We start from the raw sequence: 23859 nt of genomic DNA, 5'->3' as shown, positions 1-23859 counted from the left end.
GACTCAGACTGGACAGAGGCTTTATCTCAACTGTGTTTGGTTCATTAACTTCCTACCCCCTGCTCTATCTTCCTTGTTGTGCGACTTGTCTTGTGCCTTGCTTTGTGTGATGTTTAAGAACCCAAGTTAAACACATTCTGAAATGTCATTCAGTTTGGAATCCTAAAACTGCTTTATGATTATGTTTACCTTGCTTTATGACTGAATAAAGCTGACACTGTGGAAAGATACATCTTGTATGTGAACCTTCATAGCATGCTCATGACACTTGATATGCAGTAAACTATATTAAAGATGGGCAGTCCTAAAGTTTTTCTATGATTCAATTTGTTGTGCCATATAGATAAACTCTACAGGTTATACATTTTTTAAACTAATCTGTTCCTTTTTTTAAATTTATGAATTACTAAATGATAACACACATAATACCAAAATTTCATTTATTTTGTATATAATTTGTCATTGTTACCAAAAATTGATAATAATTAACATAATGTCTACTTTTTATATTTTTTGTTTTCATCATAATTTGCTTAATAAACAGAGTCAACCAAATCTGATTTCAAGATATTATTTGTGGCTGTTTATAAATACAACATTATTTGTGTACAGCAGAAGGGAATGAGGAGTGGTTAGTAAGACTCACTAGCTGGTTTGTAAACATTTACTTTCATACAACTTAATAAGCATTTGTAACTAGTAAAATGGAATTAACAGTGGAGGATATTATATGAAATTTTTGTGAATCATTTACACTTTAGTGTTCAAATATAATTTTGACAATATGTGTAGGAAGAAAAATATACATATTTTATTGGAAAACAATATTGGGGACCAGACTGGACAGGAAGACTTTGGAAGACTAAATTGGCATTATTTATAAACTTCATTTAGTTTGCACTAATGGCCCAACTTCCTTACCACTTCCTCTATCCGTGCACTTTTCTGTGTAAGTTTCCAGTGCTCTCCCACTATGGGTAAATTTAATTCTCTGTCCTGCGCTCAGTTTGTGACTTGCTTAGTTAGGTCAATAGGGCTTTGACACCAGCAGTGTCCTGAAAAGCATCTGAAGATTGGATGCACTAGGTCTTGAGTTTCTGACAGCCCCATAATAAGAGCATGCCTGGGCTAGTCTGATGGTCCTAAGAGGAGAATGAATGACAACTGAAGCAGACATACTAGCTGAAGTACCCTATGCAAGTCCAACCAAGAGTAGAGCCTTGATCAAATTTCAGATACTGCCAATCACTGATAACTGCCCAAGTCCAACCAACATAAATTGGGCCCAACCTAGATCAATTAAAACACGGCAAACCACTGGCAAGATAACTAATAATAAATAGTGGTTGATTTTAAGCTGTAGGAATTTGGAGTGGTTTATTATACAGTAAAATTAAATGCTATTGGCCAAATATTCTATAATCTATGAATGCAATTCATATAATCCCTAAGTGTTCCATAGTGCTGCTACAGAAATTTATAAGTAATTCATCTTAAATTTTTCTTTCTTCAGATGATAAAAGTTTGTTCTAAATAGAAAATATGAATATATACAATCATACAATGTGTGTATGGAAGAGGCCCTCACAAATTATATGTGAGAAATATAAAAAATATGGTAAGTATTAAGCATAGGTCATTATAATTCAGAGAACATGCAAAGTAGAGGTGATGATTAATATGTAAATATTAAAAATTTAGTCTTTTTTCCCATTCATTAACTCTAATAGTCATCTTATTTAAAGATGTAGAGTAGTATACTGATATAGGTTAAAATAATATAAATCATAAAGTCCTATAGGGTGAATGATGATTTCCTAATTATTTTTTTGTTGTTGCTCATTTGGAAAAAATTGCTTTTACCTTGGTGATTTTAAGGTGCGCTTTTATTTTTATTTTTATTTACTTATTTATTTGAGAAAGAGAGAGAGACAGAGGTACAGGGGCAGAGGGAGAGAGAGGGGGAATCTTCAGCAGGCCCAGAGCCCCCAGGGCTTTATCTCACCACCCTGAGATCATGATCTGAGTTAAAATCGAGAGTCAGTCACTTAACTGACTAAGCCACCCAGGTGCCCCATAAGGTGCACTTTTTAAAAGAATTAATCTAAATTTACATATAAAACAACAAATCAAATATTGTACTACTATTGGGTATTATTGATATGTATATGCAGTTTTCTATATTTTATCCTTTATGAAATCGAGGTTATTCCTTAAATTAATGTGTAAATATCATTTCATAGCATGTGTTTTTATATTAAATTAGCTATGCAGTTTTTAATGTCATGCTTCATCTTTAATTTTTCAGATTTAAACTTGAATTTCTTTTATTTAAATTCAATTAGCCAACATATAATACATCATTAGTTTCAGATGTACTGTTCAATAATTTGTCAGTTCTGTATAACACCCAGTGCTCATCACATCATGTGCCCTCCTTAATGCGTATCACCCAATTACCCCATCCCCCACCCACTACCCCTCCAGCAACCCTCAATTTGTTTCCTATAGTTAAGAGTCTCTCATGGTTTTTATCCCTCTCTGATGACCTCCCATTCAGGTTTTCCCCCCTTCCCCTTTGATCCTCTGTGCTGTTTCCTATATTCCACATATGAGTGAAACCGTATGAAAATTGTCTTTCTCTGATTGACTTACTTTGCTCAGCATAATTATGTATTTTTATCTGAGATGTTAGAATCAAGCAAATGTAGTAAATTAAAATTGAGACTTTAGTTAAATATACTTATTTCCTCATCAATTGAAGAGCAATGAGATTTAAGTAAATGAGAAAACCTGAAGGAGTGGTTTGCCCTAATAATTTATGTTTAAACTTAAATAAAAGAAAGATTTAAAATCATGTGCATTGTAAGTATGTAAAAATAAATACTAAAAATCTTGAAATATTCAACCTCACATCCTGTGGATACAATTGAAAAATGACTCTGGGTCTTGGAAAACATGCTTCCTTTATGAATATGTATAATGATACTGAAAAAAGTAAGAAAAAGAACCTTTTAGTACACTCCATTTTTATGCAATATTTCCCAAGTAAAGCCTTCTAGAGGCCTGTCTTGAGCCTGGGCCTTTCTCCTAATCTTCAGACTCGTATCTTCTCTCCTTTGCTGACAACTCCACTTGGCTACATAATAAGCAGTACAGACTTAACATAAATCTCAGTCTTGCCTGGTCATCTAGTCTAAACTGTAAGACCCTAATCTCTACTTACTATGCTAACAGACCATCCCAAAACATAGTACATAGAACCACCATCTGTTAAGTTCACAGGTTCTATGGGTTGGGAATTTGGACAGGGCAATACTAGATGAAACTGGTCTTAACTATTGGCTGTGGGGCCTTGAAAGCCAGGGAATAAAATCATCTGCAAGTATCCTTAATCACATATCTGCCTTCCAGTTGGGACTCAGATGGGATTTTCCATCATAGGACCTGCAAGTCATTTATCCATAATATGGATAAATGCCCTGGACTTGCTCAGAGCATTTAAGGATAGCAGGATAATCAGACTTCTTATATGAGGCACAGAGCTCCAAAAGCTAGTGTCCCAGTGGACAGAGTGAAATCTCTATTGTGGACCTGGCTGCAAAACCACAATTGTCATTTTGACCACATTATTTTAGTTAAACTAGTTAAACTAGTCTCAGACTCACCAGGATTCATGAGAATGTAGACCAGCACTGGCTTTTAAAGGCAAGGTAGTAATATCACATTGTAAAACAGCATGTAGGATGGATGATGTAGTTGTGGCTATATTTGAAAAATACCACCTGCCACAGCCATATGGTCCTCTTGCTTAATTTTCTCCTCATCTCTTATCACTAACATTCCATATATTTTACCTTTTTATTTTTTGTATATCTTTCCATTAGAATGTAAGTTTTATGTGTCTTGTTTCATAGCTTTCCACAACACATGAAAAAGTACCTGGAACAAGTAACCATTTAATAAATATTTGTTGGGTGAATGAATAAATGAATAAAATAAAATAATACATTTTTAAGGCTACTCATTTTCCTATATATTTAGCATATATTTTAAAGTTTGCTGATATCCTTATACCATCATGAAATTCCCTTGTCTCTTTTATTTCTAACATTTTTATACTCTGCCTTCTTCTAAGCTAGAAAATGACAATGTTAGCATATATGTTGTGATTTATAATGTTTACTTCTTCTATAAATCAATGAAATTGTGAATTTAAACTCTGAGATAAATTCAGCTATTCATTTTCTATGAGAAGCTACATTGTTCCAAGAAAATTTCTAGGCTAATCATATATGTCTTTTATAGACAGATTAGAAGCATAAATGAGCCTAATGAGCTTGCAAATTTTATGTAATGTTGAAGAAAAGAATTAGTTCTTTGTAAAGTATATGTGATGAAGCTAATTACATTGACAATCATGTTGCTTCACATATATGATGGAGCTAATGGTAGTGACAAGAATTTATCAAATTTTAGAGTGAAAAACTAGAGAAAGAAGAAAGGTGATGTATCTAATAAATTTAAATAGTCATTGGTTTCTAACTGGTAGTGACCATTCAAATAAGGGAAGAAAAGTACCTGTTTGTTCAACAATGTAAAGAAAAAAGAAATTGCTGGAATTTTTGGGTGATTATAAAACAGAGGCAGTAAATGTGGGTGGTTGAAGTAGGATGAAAATACCAAATCATAAAGTAGAATACATATAAAATGAGGACTATATATGATATGTTAGTATTTAAGAACTATTTTCACACATTCCAAAAGTAAAATATATTTTTATAGATTAATTCACTCATCATATGCATGAACATTGATATAGCGCTCTCACAAATATAATATGAAATTTGTGCCTGTGAATCATTTTCCTCCACTTCAACTAGGTGCTTAAGTCAATTCAAATCTAGGACGAAGAGACAGTTAAGTATATTTTCCCGGTCCAAGCCATTTTGTCCATTTTGCCTTCAGCAGAAATAAAGTATGAATTGTGCTCTTACTCTCAGTTGGCCACTCTGCCCATTTTTCACTGGCTCAGAATACAGAGGGAGAAGAAATATTATAAACACACACATTTTCTCTGTCTCTCTTTCTCTTTCTCTCTTCCCTTCTCTTTCTCCTCCTTTCTTTCTCAATTACATAAATATATGTAATTTAATAAATATACAAATTTTCAAGTGACCCCTTAAATTGCAGTTCTTCACAGATCTTTTTTCCTTTACACTCATGCAAGATCAAAATCATTCTATATTTCTCACAGCACTTTCTCTTTCTCTCTCTCTCTTTTTTTTTTTTGACTTATTCCAATTTAAAATAAGTAAACATTTTGGGGATTATTTTATGTTACTACATAAGATTAGAATGGGGGAATTTTATCACAGCTATAATTCTCACTTCAAAGCAGTCTCTTTTTTTTTTAAAGATTTTATTTATTTATTTGAGACAGAGAGAATGAGAGAGAAAGAGCACATGAGAGGGGGGAGGGTCAGAGGGAGAAGCAGACTCCCCGCTGAGCAGGGAGCCCGATGCGGGACTCGATCCCGGGACTCCAGGATCATGACCCGAGCCGAAGGCAGTCGCTTAACTAACTGAGCCACCCAGGCGCCCCAAAGCAGTCTCTAGCACAGACTGGAACTCAAAAAATACATTCTGAATGGATAAAGTAACTTACACTCACTGAGCTTCATCCTCCTCAATTTTAAACTGGAGATGATAATACCTATGTAATATAGAAAACATCAAATACCTCAAAACTTTTCTATCCTACTCACTTTTATCAGTATTGTTAATTTTTAGCTTCTCAGACCTGATTTTCCTTCTCCCTGCAAACTACAAAAATTCCATTGCTTTACTGAGATTTGAAGTGGCAAATCCCTGTAACAGTTGTCAAATAAGTTTCAGGAAGATGAAAAATGTTCCCTTTTCCCTACAGCTGAATAACAGCAAATAATAATCTGTATTATAGAAGCTATAGTAATATAGTTTTGGAATGTAAGTTTTATCTTATAATAGAAATAAAAATTTGATTGGCTATTTTAATGTTTGTGGCCCTTTGAATAATATTTAATTTTCCAGATTATGATAGTTATAAATGCTTGTAAGTTTCATTTGTTAGGCCATAAATTCATTGCTGTTATCATTTTTCCTCTTCTCTAATATGCATCACACTTGGGGTATAAGCAACACCAAGAATAACACTAACACATCTACTAGACATATTTGGTTTCTTATTTTAAAATGTTTGAATTTTGATGTCCCATTTAAATCAACATTATTTTCTAGCTTTGGTATGAGGACTGGATATAAATCTCCAAGCAACCAGCAGAGTGACAAACTATGAATTAATGGTCAATTAAATCTGGTGATGCTACATAATGAAAAGTGCTTGATTAGATGGACAGGCCATTAGCATTTGGGGCAATTGTTAATTCTGATTTTTCTTGTTCATATATAGATAGAAAAACACAAGGGTCACTGGGAAATGACAAACCTAACATGAGCTTTTACCACGAATAATTTCCCTCCAGATTAGAGAGAAGATTAATGTTGAATTTTCAAATAATTACTTTAAACTAATTAAAATGTAAAGGAAAGGCAATAAAAGGAAGTCTTCAAGATATGAAACAAAAAATAACTTATCATTGGATAAATTTTCAAAGTAAACAATTTCCTTGAATACAAATTGGACCTTATATTCCCAGTTTGTTACCAGTACAAAGTCAAAGTGTCATTTTATATTAGGTGAATAATAAGACTCCACAGCTCATTAAAGCATAAATTCATTTATTTGCTTCTCTTATGGTATAATGTGTTTGCATTTTTGCCCAGAGGACAGATACTAACAAGAACATTTATCTGTAATTAAAGATTCACAGACCATTAACAGTATAGCAATTTCCTTGCAAGTGAAGGCAGGGAAATAAGATGTTTTAAAAATTATTTTCTATCTCATGTGAAAGTTATCCTCCCTTTCTTTTGTTCATGTTTTCTATGCTGGAAAAACCCATTCTTAGAGTGTATTTCTCCCAAACTAAGGTAGAAGAAGTGTTTGATAATCTACCACCTTCTGTTCTCTCAATAATTGTTGAAATGTTTCCTGTGATTCTGTTCTCTATGAGGATCATCTAAATTGAAGAGGGAAATGAGTGCTAACTCTAAATTTCTCTGTCTGTATCCTAAAAGATATAACTGGAACAAATGAAGGTGAAGATAAAGAAACCAAATCAACAGATGCATGGCTGAACAGCTAATCATCAAATTGGGTGTGAGGGACACATTATTGATATAAAATTGAATATCTAAAAATATTTTCCAAGGAATTAAATATTATAATGTGCTTGGGTAACACCTTACTAGTGATTTTAAAATGCCAGCAAGTGGTAGCCAAAAAAAAAAAAAAAAGTTTTACATCAGTTACCTTGGTAAAATTATCTGTTCTGCATTCAATCATTTAATAAAAGTATATTAACATTACCTGTTTTATATTCTAGGTAGAATCACCTGTTCTACAGTCACTTGTTTAAGAAATATGTATTAAACATTTTTGTTAAATTATAAGCATTACAAAAATAGCATGGAGGATAGGAGCAGAGATTGTGAAGATAAATTACATGGGTCAAGTTCTTTTCCTGTCACTTCCTAGCTGTGTGACCTGACCAAGTTGTTATTTAAGCTCTCTCTTCCATAATTTTCTACTTAAAAATGGGGTGTGATAACTACTGCCAGGACTCATCACTACCTAGTTTCCCTTTGTTTTTAGGTACAAAGTCCAGATATATTCCCCATCTCATATACACTCATGTCAGTTCAGGCCATTCTCTCCCAACCAGTGAAATGAGACCAGCAATTGCAGCACTTCCCAGCCTGGCTCCTAAAACTGACCCAAGCATAATACTGTTTTTCTTTCCCATCTAAGTGTAAAAAGCAAAGAACTCTGGTGATGTCCATGGCCAAAGCCACAAGATGGAAGATGGTAATGTCCCTGAATTACTGTCTGGAGAACATGCTTCCCTGCCCCACATGCAACTGATTATGATATGAAAGAGAAATATATTTTCATTATGTAAATCCATGGAGATTTGAGACTTTGGGCTGTTCATTACAGAATTATATTTCTCTAAATTAAAGATGAGGCTTTTAATAGTATTTATCTCATCAAGTTAAGTGAAAATTCATGAGTAAATATGTGTAAAACACTAGTAATAGAGCCTGAATCAGTTAAGCCCATAGAAATATTTGTTCTTTTATTGATTAGGGTAATTGTGCTAGTGTGGTAGAATAAACATATGTTCTTCTGTTTTATAGCTTCCCTTAACTTTAGGTTGGGGCTCAGTGATTAGATTTGGGCCAAAGGAATATGGGAAGAACTTACTGACACTGCCATGCCTGATTTTAAATGTGTCCTGTGTGTGATCCTCTAGATCACATTCTCTTGTCAGAGAACTGTGAAGGTATATGATGAAAATAGTGTTTTCAAAAATATAGAGTCCAGGGCCCTGAGTTACCTTCTGGGCTGGCACAGGACCTTGAAAAACTAAACTTTATACTGGTTAACACTGACATTTTGGTGTTCACTTGTAACACAACAAAACCTGTCCATCCCTAACAATAAGGATGATAACAAAGTCTGTCATGGATACAAAACATAAGAAGTAATTTCTGTGTTCTTGGAAAATTCATGATCTACTTAGGGAAACAAAATATGTATATTTTAACTGTATGAAAGGTGAAATATATGCATGATAGTTACATCCCTATTTTTAAGAGTAATGAGATTTTGCAAATTTTCACATCAGTTAGGAGAGTGATACCAAAGGACACAGGATTTATATTTGATGATTCTTAAGGACATGTACTTAGTATAATTCTATAACTACTAAATAGATATTTTTATTTTACTATTATTTTATATTTTATGGTATTATTTTTATTTTATTATTAAAAATAAATTAGGTTTCCCCAACAAGAAAAGTAGTTACTGTATATCAAAATAGTTAATATAAAAGATATGTTTCCTAATAGAAAATAGAAATTTACATTTCTGAAAATAAGTAAATTTTGAATTTTCCTCTATCAGCTTTTAATCAAGTGGCCTTTGAAGATATAAGTCTGCTGAGCTCCTGTTAACTCCATTAAGATTCTGCACCTTGATGGCTTTGAGGCTGCAAATTCCTACTAGCTTTTTCATAATTTACAATAGATGATTAGGTTTTTATTTACTTTTGTTTTTTTTGTTAAGTGTGCTCTATAAATTAGTTCTTTTTTTTTAAGATTTTATTTATTTACTTGACAGAGAGGGAGACACAGCGGGAGAGGGAACACAAGCAGGGGGAGTGGGAGAGGGAGAAGCAGGCTTCCCGCTGAGCAGGGAGCCCGATGCGGGGCTCGATCCCAGGACCCTGGGATCATGACCTGAGCCGAAGGCAGACACTTAACGACTGAATCACCCAGGATCCCCTATAAATTAGTTCTTCAAATAGACAACCTCGAGATGAAAACTTCTAGAACCTATAAATAGAAATTATAAATAATATTTCCACAAAAAATTAAATATTTCTTCTATCATGCGTGATATCCTTAGCCATTTAAAAGGAATAGTTGCAGGTTTCCTACTCCCCTAGAATATTATAGTTATGAATTACAGTTTTGTCTCACCTCGGTTGGAAATGCTATTCTTCTAATTAATTTTTAACAGTGGGAAAATAGCTTTAGAAGTGTGATGATTCCTATTTTCACAGCAGTATTGAGGAATGCATGATTCTCCAAAAAGATAAAAGCAATAGATGTGTTTATAGTTCTGTCAGTCCCTCGTGTCATCTGTCAAATTGTGGACACCATTTCTATTATTACACATCACAAAACACTTAACAAGTAATCAGCAATATAAGATTTTTCTCTGAAAAATTAAGTTCCTAATAATCTGAGACTCTGAGATATAAAGATCTTATCTAATTTAACATTTTTCATGAGAGAGAGAATTGAAAGAACCTATCCTGCATCTTTATTTTTAACTACTGAAATATACTATTTTTGTTGTTCATCACAATAATTCACCAAAATACCATTATAAAAATGTATTATATATAAACATAAATATACAATATATTCAGAATATGTTTTTCTCCTTACATCTATCTAACAACATGGAGTTACTTAGGAGATCAGAAACAAAATCGGGGTTATCTATCCTTTGTTTTCTTTCTCAATTGTTTGATATTCTTAAATTCTCCATTATTAACATTCTTATTAGAATGTTTTATTGTAGTTAGGTTAGAAATAGGTCATTCTTGTTGAATAAGTTAAATTGTATTAAAACAGACATTTTAGGGGTGGCTGGGTGGCTCAGTCATTAAGCATCTGCCTTCGGCTCAGGTCATGATCCCCACATCGGGCTCCCTGCTCGGCGGGAAGCCTGCCTCTCCTTCTCCCACTCCCCCTGCTTGTGTTCCCTCTCTTACTGTGTGTCTCTCTCTGTCAAATAAATAAATAAAATCTTAAAAAAAAAACAGACATTTTATTGATGCCATATTAATGTACAAACCTTCTCTTTCATCTTACTTTTATATTCACTAGGGAAACTAAGGTATTCATGTTAACTAAAAATTAGAATACATGATTCTCTGAATTCTCAGATATACCTAATGTCCAATTGTGTCAGTTATGGTGCTATCATTCCATTTGCTAGTAAAGGTGTGAATTTGAAAAATTTCAAAAGATTTTACTTTTTTCCTGTCTCAAAGTAAAAGAAATGACTAGCATTTAAATTTATTTTACTTAAAATTCTGTTTATCACACATCTTCTATTCCAAATATTTCATAATCGATGTTTTCTTATTTATTGCAATCATAAATGTAATTATTATATTTATATAAATATAAATGTACTTATATACACAACTAAATATTTCCATTATCCTTCCCTCTATCCTCTTTTTTTCCTCTGTGTTTTCTTTTTTTTTTAATTTTACACACTTTTTATCTATCTCTCAGCTCTTGTTAGAGAACTATATTATTTGAATTAGTAAAACAATTAAGTGTTTACTGCCTGCCAAGTAGCAAGTCTTAAAATACCTTCCAAATGATTTAATATTTTCTCTAAAACAGTATAGAGAATGGAGGATGCTTTTTGGAAGCTCCACCAGAAGTCACAGAAACTTTTGGAATGAAAGATATTTCCTAACATCAAGGAAAAGACACAAAACTGGGAGAAACACAAATGAAATAATAAAGAAAGAGGAAACACCAGGCAAATGATCAAATGGAGACATTCAGACTTAGCCAGTACTAGCATGAGAAACCTCATAGTTGTCACACTCGCTTGTTCAAGAAGGAGGCTGATCTTGAATTAGGAACCTAAATGAGACTTGTCATTTTCTTAGTGAAAAGCAATAATCTTAAAAAAATGAACAAATAAAAACTTAAAAACCTGAAATATGGGTATTAAAAGAAATAAGACTCCAAGTCCTTTTTTATAAATTAAGGCATTAAATATATTCCTTCTGGCTAGCTTCAGAAAACAAAAAGATAATCCTAAATAATTGGAGGTACAAAAGGCATGTAATCAGGAAGACAGACAATTCTCTGCATACTGTTACTTGTCAGCTTCCTATAATTCTTGTTTAATTTATCCAGTGTGAAAGTAATAAAAAATAAAGTAGTTGTTTGATTACTGAATTATTAAAGCTGCTTGGCAGACAGGTCCTTTACTTTCATTTCAACATGTTGAGTTCCACTCATGGACACTTTAACTTTTTTTAAACTAACGTGCATTTTTCATGTTAGGGGAAGATTGATACAAAGTTTAATGTTTATCTTGTATTTTCTAATGATTTTCTGCTATTCATTCATTCATTCATACTTTATATATCAGGTACTTTTGAATCATTCCTCTGTTTAGGAAAGAATGGAAGAAAAAAAAGAGCATCAATAAGTCCTACTTAGTATTAAAACTAATATAAAAATATGCTTTAGTAAGTTTCTAAAAGATAAATCAAAACAACCAGAACGGGCAGAATAAAATATGAAACTATGGAGACTTTTAGTCCAAGTAAAAAAAAATTACAGAAAGTTATCTTTTTATTTTTTAGTTGCTTCTTTTCTTTTTCTCTTTTTTCTTTTCTTCTTTAAATTCAACTGAGAGGAATGTAAGAAGTGCAGATACACATATTCCTGATTACATGGCTTTTGTATCTCCAATTGCATCATATATATATCCATACATATTGTGTGTGTATATATATATATATATATATATATATATATATATATATATTTGGAAGGTTTACAGATTCAAAGGGAAAGAGTCAGCACTTTTAAAAGTTTAATACAAAATAGTTTTCAGAGAGTTGACCAAATATTAATGCCCCATCACATGCATATACTCATTACTACAAAGTACCTTTCAATTATTTTATTTTAGATGATTCAGTTTCTTTAATAATTTATGCATTTTGATTAACTGTTTTTTTTCAATTAACAGACCTGGTTTGTGTTATATTTGAAGTCACGTCAGTTCTTGTACAATCCATAGAATCAAATTCAGATTCATGTGATACCTTGAGACCACTGCCACCCACATTTAGTCCCTCAATAACATAGCTCTCAACTCACATGTCACTCAATTTATATTTATTTATGTGAAGTATATGACTGGCTCTCCAAAAATCCCCAAATCTCAAACATAGATAAAATGAGCATGAAACATGAAAAATAAATCATCTACAATGTATTTTATGTTTTCCTGTTCTGTGATTGACTAAAAATGTTTCCCCATGAGAGAATACAATGAATAACTTACAGTTTTCTGTTTTCTTTTCTGCCATCTGTTTGTTTATTTTTTTTAGGTGATAATGAGAATGAGGAACAAGGAGATTTGCAGCAGTGAATTTCAAATATTTCTAATCTGTGGATCATTTCACTAGAGGGTCCTGAAGATGACTTGATGTTCTTCTACAGTAAATGTGTGGTAAATACTAATTTATGTGATTTTTTTCCTCCTAAAAAATATACACATTAATTTGAATTCCTTGAAAGTAGTATTACTTTTGCCTAAATTTATCCAATATGTTACATAACCCTGAAGCACAGAAGACATTTTATAAATATTGTGTGTATTTTTAGTCCATATGTAAGAATTTGGAATTCATGAATGATGATCAGAATGCAATGTTAATTTTTGAAGGACTTTCAAGTGTTTTATCCACATATCTCATAACCAAAAGACAAGGTATATGTATCTCCTTTGTTTATTAATCTGTGGATTTGGGAAATACTAGTACCAATAGTATAGTGATGTTGAAAGAGGAGCTTTATATATATATATACATACACATACATATATATATACCATGCATGAGACATTATAAGTGTTGTATGAATGTAAGTTACTAAATAATTTGTTTTGTGTTAGGTCTAAGATTATTTATTTGGTATTCTGAGCACCTGTTCACACACAGATAATAGCGTTTATTCTCTTTAAATGCATGTTTCTTTCCATACTTCTTGGTGATAAATCGATTTAATCTAGTCATAAGCTGAACAGAATAATGGAAAAACTAAAAATGTTTCCCCCCTTCCTTCTCTACCATAGGCTATTCTTAGATCTTTAATGGAATAGTTAATGTTACCATTGAAAGAGATGATGCCCTTGACTCCTTCCACTGAAATCTACACCCAAATAAAATTTGATTTTGTTTCAACAAATTTGTTGAAAGAGAATTGTAGAAATACATTTTATAGTTAAGTTCATAAGTAAATCTGAAATTGCTCTCATCAAAATTCTCTCATTAAATTTAATGTGTTGGGAGAAAGAATTTTTATATCATCATGGGTTTTTGTATTGCTAATACACTCACACCTATTCTTGTTCCATATTAACTCAAGTGGACTTCATGGTAAAATGTACATTGCCTGTAATCAGTACTGTCAGGGAGAGAAAGAGAAATGTCCAATACAAACTTATACATGGCTCTTTGGCTGTTTTTTCAGCTCAATTCCAAACTTGTATATTTTCATTTAGGACCAATGAGATAAGTCATACTTTTAAGAAATTTTGAAAATTTGATTATTTATTCCAGAATCCACAAAAATAGTTTGATCAGTATAATAAAAATCACCTCTCACATGATTTCCTATTAATATTATGTTTTTCAATTACTCCAGAATATGATTATATAATGCTATCTTGTTACAAAAACTAAGGTACCATGATGAAAATATTGCTTCACATGTTCTCTTTTGTGTAATATTGAACACTATAATATCCAAGTTTTATTAAAAATAATATAATATGGGGTTCCTAAATATGCATTCAGAACTCTTAATATCTTCTTTGTGTATAAAAATTATTTATTGCCCACTCTAATGAAGGTGGTCTCTCAATACATGCTTAGATGTCCAAGTAATCAGTTGCAGTTTAAATATTGAATTGAATAACCATTAATAAAACAAAAATAGTAACCAAAAGCTTCCCACATACACATATTATAAAATCAATTATATCATAAATATTTTCTATAAGTGAGTTTAACCAAAATTTAAAAACAGATAATCTCTTCCTCCTAGAATTTTCCCCATTAATATATGCATGTCTGCTCAATATAATACTGGATAGTGTCACAGAAAAACTGCACTGGACAGAGTTAAACAGGCAAAGATGATTTTATTCAAGACCATCACAAAAGTTTTTGAGTGTTGAAGTTAGCTAATGGAAAAATACTAGAGGATGCAATGGGTTGGAGGGTGAGGGTTAGTGAAGGTGATTAAACCATTTGTGTTTGATAATTTTAGGCTCCTACCCTCTCACATTGATTAGGACACAGGAATTCTAGCTTTCTTGGTGACTGTGGTTCAAAGGAATTCAGATCCTTGAGAAAAACATTCCTGAGTTGAAAAATTGGCATGAGGCTTTTATAAATACTTACATGTCTAAAGGACAGAGACAAATTTGCAATAAACATTTTCTAAAGCTCTGAGGAAAAGGTGGTCAGAAATCTATAGACAGAAGAAACCTGTCTAAAGTTTAGGCAAACTAAAGGACAATTTTAGGTCATCTTAGTCAATATCTTAACTATTGCCATGAAACAATACAAAGGCATGAGCTAAAAGATTAAAAAAGGATGTAGATTATTATAATATTGTATATAGATAGATACAATTTATCAAAGGAATTCAGTAATTTCCTCCTATAGAAGCGAAAGCCAACTAGAACATACAATAGAAAATGAGATACCAATCAAATGAAGAAGATGGATTGGAAAATAAATCTAATATAAAGCATAAATCCTTTATAGAAAAAAATATAAAATTCTATTAAAGCACCGGCAAGAATATTTCATAAATGGTATACCATATTTGTGTATCAGGAGTCAACTTCCTACAAGTGAATAAAGTCCACAAATCAGTAACTAAATCAATTTTAGAAAACTTGCTGTTTTTAAAACTCATCATGATCCAAAAATAAAAGGGGAAATTCAAATATATTATTTTTTCTAAAATTAAAAAATGGTAACAGATGTTAACTAGACCTAATGTAGTGATTACTCACAATGCATACAAATATGAAATCATTATGTTGTACATCTAAAGCTAATATAATGCATATGTCAATTATACCTCAGTTAAAATAAAATGTTATTTTTTGCATTTAAATATTTGATTAAAAGGAAATTTATGTTTATCTATAATATGTGATAGGAGATTAATTTTTCTATTTCTTCATAGATCATTTTCTTAAACATTATTTATTGAACCATCTTTTCTCCTATTCATCTGTACTGCCAAAACTGAATATTTTATTATATGAATGAATTTTTATATTCTCTCTCATTGCTCTATTTATCAAGACAAGATCACAGTTACTTATATTCCACAACTTTAAAATAAGCTCTAAAATCTGGTAGGACACTCTTTGCCACAACTAGCACTTCTCCCTTTCCAGAACTTTTTTATTTTGACTCAATATTTCTATGTGACATAAGAAGTATTGTTGATCAGTGTAAAAATTTTACACTATGTTTTACTTTTCTACATGGTCTTGAAACACATTGTTTTACTTTTCTAAATTGGCTTGAAACACATTTCATAGTATATTATACACTTCATAAATAATAAACTTCATATTTCATATCACATATTAAATATGCATTGTTTATGTTTCCCTCCTTTACTAAAATATATGCTCCTTGAAGGCACAGATTTGTCCATTTTGATCACTGTTGTATATCCAGCATGTACAACATTCCTTACCATGCGGCAATTCTAAGTAAACAGATATTATGTAAATGAAAGAATGAATGACATCTACCTGTACCCATTCACCCCCACTGAGTACTTGTGTCAGGGATGCAGACTCAAACCACATCTCACATAGCATTCTCCTGATGACTCTTCTTGATCTAGGTACTGCATGTGACCTAACTTGGCCTATTCATACTGAAGGAAAGACTTTGTTTCTTTAACAGAAAAGTGAGTTTCTCAATCTCTTACAGATGGAAAGGATAAAGTGTGTGACCTCAGCCACTTAGATGCTGCTGATAGATGCTTGCTGACAATTGGGGATATTGAAAAAGAAATGAGTATCCAAAAGAAGGCAGGACAGAGTTATAAGCAGGGATAATAACAAAGAAATTGGCCCTGAACTGAGGAGGTATAAGGCTTGGTGCTTGTTTTACGTTGGGCATGTTGCTATTTTTTTTTTTTTAGATTATAGATATTTTAAGATTATACATATTATTTTTTAATTGAATACAATTAGATTTGAGTTTAATACTAGGTGCAGTTGAAAACACCTTACCAGAGTGGGATCCAGAAGTTCCCTTCAGAAGAATTTGCCACCTGCATCGGGAATGGCTGGTTTTCTCCACACATGCCAAATTAGCAAATATCAGGCAAAAGATAGGACAAATTCTTTTAAACACTGGTGATTTTCCTACATGAAACAAGAGAAATAGAGACAAGTTCATCATCATCAACACAATGGCAATCTGTCATTTCAATTTCTGAACAGGTGCACAGCATTATAATTAAGGTTACAGGCTTCAGTTTCAGACAAAACTTCTAAGTGAACATTTCAACCATACTAATTATGAACACTCTGCTTTGGAGCAAATTTCTCAGGATTCTGTTTCTTTGGAAATGTTCTGAAATCTAAAAACTTGTTAATTATTAATGATAACATAATAAATGCTGGAAGAGGAAGGTTTCAGGGTATAATTAGGTGTCGGGAAAGTACTTATGTGGTCTAAAGTAAACTTCAAAATCCACAGCAATCGTCAAATAGTGACTTCAGTTTGATAAAGGAACAAAACTAAGAGGAAAAAAACATGATTAAAAAACACATTATTTTGTTGTTTGTATATTTTTATTGCTATCTTTTTATTTAAAAAAATAAGGTCTCAGTGTAACTTTATTTTTTTTAAGATTTTTATTTATTTATTGAGAGAGAGAGAGAGAATGGTGGAGAGAGAGCATGAGAGGGAAAAAGGTCAGAGGGAGAAGCAGATTCCCCGCCCAGCAGGGAGCCCGATGCGGGACTCGATTCCGGGACTCCAGGATTATGATCTGAGCCGAAGGCAGTCGCTTAACCGACTGAGCCACCCAGGCGCCCCTCAGTGTAAATTTAATTACTGGTAGTTTTTTTTTTTTTTTTAATTGATTTCAACATTGAACTTGGCTCATATTTTTTTTTAAATACCATCTGGTTGCTTTATGAGATTCTTTATTCCATGTTTCACATCTTGAGATATGGCAAGTAGCCCCTGGAGAAATGGATAGTAAGTGGCAGAGAAATTATGAAGCTAGATTTCTTTCCTGTTAAAGACATTGAATTTCTACCACAAAAACCTGCCCATTAAAATGAACTTCTGTTTCATTCTTAAGGAAAAAGTAAGTCGTCATAAGCTATTAAGAAGTGACACTATCACTAAGACTAAAAATGGGAGAGGGAGGTGAGCACAAAAGATTATTATGTCCCAGAAGGTAGATGATCATGACTTGGATCTCTGTGGAAATAGTGAGAAATGTTCTGATTCTAGATGTTGGTTAAATGTAGAATCAATTACATTTGTCAATGGATTGGCTATTAAGGAGGTGACAGAAAAAGATCAAGTTGACTCTAAACTTTTTGGGCTGGGAACCTGAAAAGAGGCAAATGAAGTTTACTGATACAAGAAATACAGTATGAGTAGCAAGTGTGTAGGAAAGGGAGGGAAAGTGTAGGTTTTGAAATTGATTTTCATGTCCAAGGGTAGGTTTTCATTTAGGAAGGAGTGAAAAATAAGAACCTAGAATTATGGGAACAATGTAAAGTAGGATTATAAAGTTGGGAACTTTTAGAACAGATATGATATTTAAAGACCATAGAACCAGAAAAATTACATATAAAAGAGGAAGAAAATTGGCCGGAAAGCTGGAGAATATTGGAAGTAACTGCAATGCAATGATTTTTGTCTCCATCCAAAATCAGCTCCTGTTCCATGCCTAGGTAGTAGAAATGGATAACTCTGTTGTAGGTTACCCCAGGGCTCTGACTTACTCATTTCACAAAATTGAAAGGAAAGCAGAAAGTTGTGGGGAAGGAAAAAAAGGTTGCATCTTTAACAGAGGTATAAAATAATGTTATTTTAATGCCCCATTAAAAAGGAAATGCAGACATAATTATGAAAAATTTTATAGGCTAAATACCTATCAGTTTACTTCAGCGAGATGATTGTATTGAACATTAATGATGTACTACCCACTATCCCTTTACCTAAAGTTGTAAACCATCTGCAAGCTGAAGATACTGGTTTAAGTTTGCAAGCTTATACCAGGAATTGTCCTCGGCTGAGAGAAGCTATCTGGAAAGATACTGCCCCAACTCTGAGAGTCAGTCATATGCTAACAGACATGGGGTACAACAGCCTAGAATTTTTGTCACAAGACCACAATTTAACCGTGTAACTTCACAATTCAGACTGCCCTGTGGATCAAATCAAGTCAAAATTTTGCCTAACAACAAATCCTAGCTTGGAATTTTCCCATTTCCTATTCTGTTTACCTTGGTTCCTATCAATTTCTTTAGAAAAATGTTTCCTCAAAAAATCATGCACACCAGATTTTTTTTTTTTTTTAATCTCAGGCTCTGTTTCTAGGTAGGACTGTCTAAGGTAGATTCAGGATATATTTTGAAGGTAAAGTTGACAGGATTAGATGATCATTTAGTTCTGAGGAATGAGTATGGAAGATAAGATCAAGGTTGACTTTAATTTGGTTTTAGGTAGGAAACTATAACAATAGGTTTATGGATTTAGCTCATTCACCAGTTGGATGGAACTGAAGGCACACCTTCACTAAGGTAAGTTGACTGTTGATATTCCATGGCATGCCGTAGCTGTACAAAAGTTAGGATTTCATCCTGTATTGAGTTAGGATAAAATACACATAGAAATAAATGCACTAACTTGTACGATATTGTTGGAGTTTGAGATAGATGGGGAATAATAATTGTCAGGACCATGCAATCAAATTACTATTTCTGAGAACCAATAATATTTTGGAGGGAAAAAAACTGGTAAGCTCAAGAAAATCCTTCATGTACGGAAAGGAAAATATAGCATCTGGAACTCCTCTTCAAAAAAAAAAATCCTTATTTACTGGTCACAGCACTATTCATGCTAAGGACCTAATTATGAGCAGCAGAACATCAATAAATGTTGAATTTTTCTCTTTTCAATTCTACTATGCCAAAGTCTGGGCCCTGACAGAGAAGAAGTAATACCATGAAGAATATTAAAGCAAATGATTGAAAAAATCAAAGACTCAGAATCCTCTAAACCTGTGAATCTGCAGGAGTAGCCCATTCTTTAAGTGAGACTGCCCCCCAATCTTCTTGCTTGAAGACTATCCAGAAATCTCAAATGAGGCAGTGGGAGAACTAATACCATTGAGGAGGTGAGTAGTGGATGATTTCTGTAAACCAGACTTACAGAAGGAGATGTTCTAGAACTAAAATCCCCAATAGCAAATGAGATGATAGGAAGATGAAATTATGAGAGGCCAATGGCAGAACTTAACCATCAGCAATAAGATTGATGTAATAAGTATAATTGACAGCCAGTTAAAATGGCTGCCAAAGAGTAGCCTTCTCCTTAGGTATCTATGCAAGTGTCTAATAGAAAATAGACTTCGAAGGGACAAAATGGATAGACAATTAATAGGAATTTACACACACACACACACACACACACACACACACACACGCATTCTGTAATGTATGAGCAGAAAACTGAAGGCAATCACTCCAACAGAAAGTCAAAATTCAGACTCAGTACCTACTAACTGAAGCAAGGGATGGGTCCTCATGAGGAAGGACTCTGCCACCACACTTCAGTAGATTCAGTAGTAATTTACTCTGCCCTTCTCCAAAGGGACATATAATCACTTACACAAGTAACCATCCCCTAGTAAAAAAGGAAATAACCAATATTTGCATGGGTATTAGATTCAGGGTCCATGAAAACATTGATACCCAAGGACCAAAAGCATTGGTTAAAGTAGAGTATATAGTAATTAGTTGTAAAATGGAATGCTGGCCCCACAGTAAATCAACTGATTCTATTGCCCAAACTGGTGATCATTTACCCATTTCCTCAAAATACAATTGAATTTAACATATTTAGAAGCTGGATCTTTGATCTATGGAAAAAAGAGTTATTATAGTAAGAAAGACTAAATGGAAATCCTGAAAACATGTAACCCCACAATCAAGACAGTCAATCAAAAATGATATCAGCCCAGGGAAAAATGGCAAGAATTTAAGGAAATGTCGAGGTAACATTCCTCATTATTCCTCATTTTATTTTCAACATAGAACCTCTGGAAAAATTGGATGAATCGGGACAGATTAAAGTAGACTAGAAAAAATGTAACTAAGTTTGAGTCAGAATTGTAACAGTTTTCCTAAATTTGGAGCATTTAATAGAGTAACATAGCCTCCATAAGGGTTATATAGTTTTTGGTCTGGCAAATGTGCTTCATTTCTTTCATGCTCATCACTTAAGAAGATAAGAAGAAGCAGTTTGCATTCACACAATATGAACTATCAGTGTGCATTCATGATCTTGCTACAAATATGTTTAATTCTACACTCTGATAACATAGAGTCCAAGAAAACATCTTGAGAATGTCATACTGGCTCACTATATTTATGATATCAATTAAATTGTATCTGATTAGCAATAAATAGCGAGCACTCTAGATTACTTATTGAGACATACCTAGGGTTATGGTAAAGGGTAAAGGTACTGCTACATTGGTGAAGATTTCAGGTATGCAGTGGTTTAGGACAGGCCAGGTCATCTTCTCCAAAGAAAAGGACAAGAATTTGTACCTTGCCTACTTTACTGCTAAGAACAAAGAAAACACCCTTGGTAGACTACTTTGTATTTTGGAAGCAGCATTTTCTTCATGTGTGAATAAAGTTCTAACCCATTTACTGTGAAATGAGAAAGGCTCCTGGTTTTCAACTGGTCCCAGAATAATACTGGATCCTGAAATGAGTACAATGTGCAAAACACACTGTCCTGACAAATTGGGCCCCAGGACCCAGGAGAACACCTGAGTATTAGAGGTATCTGGGTGTAGATAATAATGTTATTGGTTGTCTCTGGAACAGAGGTCTGAATACTTACCATGCCATGTGTAGTTGAGAATTATAGTCTACTTAAAAAATATAGTTCCTAGCATGCTAGTAGATCCTGGTAAAGCTAGAGTAGTAGCTGATCATTAGACATAAAGTGACTGTGATTCCTAAACCTCCCCTCATAAATTAGTTTTTACCAATGATCATAAAATTAGTTGAGATCAGCAGCCATTCAACTTAAGTTAAAAGTGATGTATCTATGACTGGGTCTATGCAGTGGTAGAGAGCACAAGCTAGCTGCATGAACAAGTGACCCGGAACCCCATTTTACCTAACACTTCTACACTTAAGCCCTTCCTCCAACTCACAAATAGTAGTATTAAGGTTTCTGTATGAACAGCTGATGAAGGGGGGTGGGGAAGTGAAGCTTTGTTCGCAGATATGTCAGCATGTATTTGGTTTCAGTTGGCAATGGATGGTTGGTTCACTATGTCTTCATTCAGGGGTGACAATGCTAAAAGATACAAATGAGGGTAAACCCTCCCAAGAGACAGAGTTTTAAATGATGCACTAGTCATAATTTGTGTAGAGAAAGAAGTGTTCTTGCATTAAGGAAGTACATGGACTCATCGACGATTGTGAATAGCTTAGCTTATTTTTTTTTAAGGTATATGAGTAATAAATGTGGAAGATGAAGCACAAAGAGTTAGCTGGAAATGAAAGGTAAGTGAACTTAAGGGAATGGGCACAGTGAACATGTTACATGTTAATTCCCACCAGTGGACTTTTTATTGTTATGTTAATCACCATACATTACATCATTAGTTTTTTAAAATTTTTTATTGTTATTTAATCACCATACATTACATCATTAGTTTTTGATGTAGTGTTCCATGATTCATTGTTTGCATATAAGACCCAGTGCTCCACGCAGAACGTACCCTCTTTAATACCCATCACCAGGCTAACCCATCCCCCCACCACCCTCCCCTCTAGAACCCTCAGTATGTTTCTCAGAGTCCATAGTCTCTCATGGTTCATCTCCCCCTCTGATTTCCCCCCTTCATTTTTCCCTTCCTACTATCTTCTTCTTTATTTTTTTTAACATATAATGTATTATTTGTTTCAGAGGTACAGGTCTGTGATTCATCAGTCTTGCACAATTCACAGCGCTCACCAGAGCACATACCCTCACCACCAGTGGACTTTTATTGCAGAAAAGACACCAACAACTAAATGGTCAGCCTCTGCCCTTAAAGATTCCAGTACATGTACTCTTGTGGGGAAAAGGAGAGCAAGGCATTAGCCCAGTAGCATGGGTTTTCACTCCATACAGCTGACCTAACATGTGCTGTCATTAGATCTTAGACCCGACTGAAGCAGAGATAGCAAGTTCCCACTGTAGTACCAACTATCCACTCTGTGGCAAGTTGTTTATACTGCATCCCTTCCATTTTCACTTATCCTGATATGGAGTGACACATTTTTTTGGGTATAGGCTTGCCTTTTATGCCCATAGTGCTTCAGACAACATCAGTACCTTTGAGGGATCACAGAATATTTTACACACTAATGCTGAATCACTCATGTTATTTTCTCAGGACAAGAACTCTCTTTATGGCAAAGTATGTGCATAAGTGAGGGAATGACTTTGGGATCTGTTACATAATTCACTAACCAGAAGCCAAAACCTGATTGAGCAATAGAAGGAATATGCCTTGATGATGTAAAATACCAAGGTACAGAAAGCAAGGAGTGGAAACAGCAGTAACCTCATTCACAATTACCCCCAGCTATCCATTTGGTGAATGTGTGCTTCCTCCTTCTGCGAATTTAGGCTTTGAGGCACTACTGATCTTGGTCCATAGATTATATATACAGTAAGACAGCCCACATATGGATCAACTCTTTTCCTTCCTCTAGCTGGAAAATACACTCCGAAACCTGGAAAAGGGGTCTGACCGATCTTAAAACCATGACACCTCTATTTCGGGCTTGTAAGACACAGAGTAGAGGAACCTATGCCATTTTGTGCTAAACTAATAGAGAATGAAAACTGTGAGATCATAAGGGGTATTGTTTTAAGCCTCTAATTCTGTGGTAATTTTTTTATGGCAGCTATAGAAAAGTAATTCATACATTTATACTTTTGTCCCCCTTCATAAAATTAAGCCACAGAAAATTCAAGCGTGCTATTTTTTTGAGATAAATAGTCAAGATCTCCTGCTTGGAGGAGATTTAAC

Source organism: Callorhinus ursinus, unplaced genomic scaffold (genome assembly GCF_003265705.2).
Source record: "Callorhinus ursinus isolate GAN/ISIS: 27379988/994484 unplaced genomic scaffold, GSC_fseal_2.0 scaffold3, whole genome shotgun sequence".
Lineage (NCBI taxonomy): Eukaryota > Metazoa > Chordata > Mammalia > Carnivora > Otariidae > Callorhinus > Callorhinus ursinus.
The sequence above is the reverse complement of the archived record's forward strand: the minus strand, read 5'-3'. Positions refer to the sequence as shown.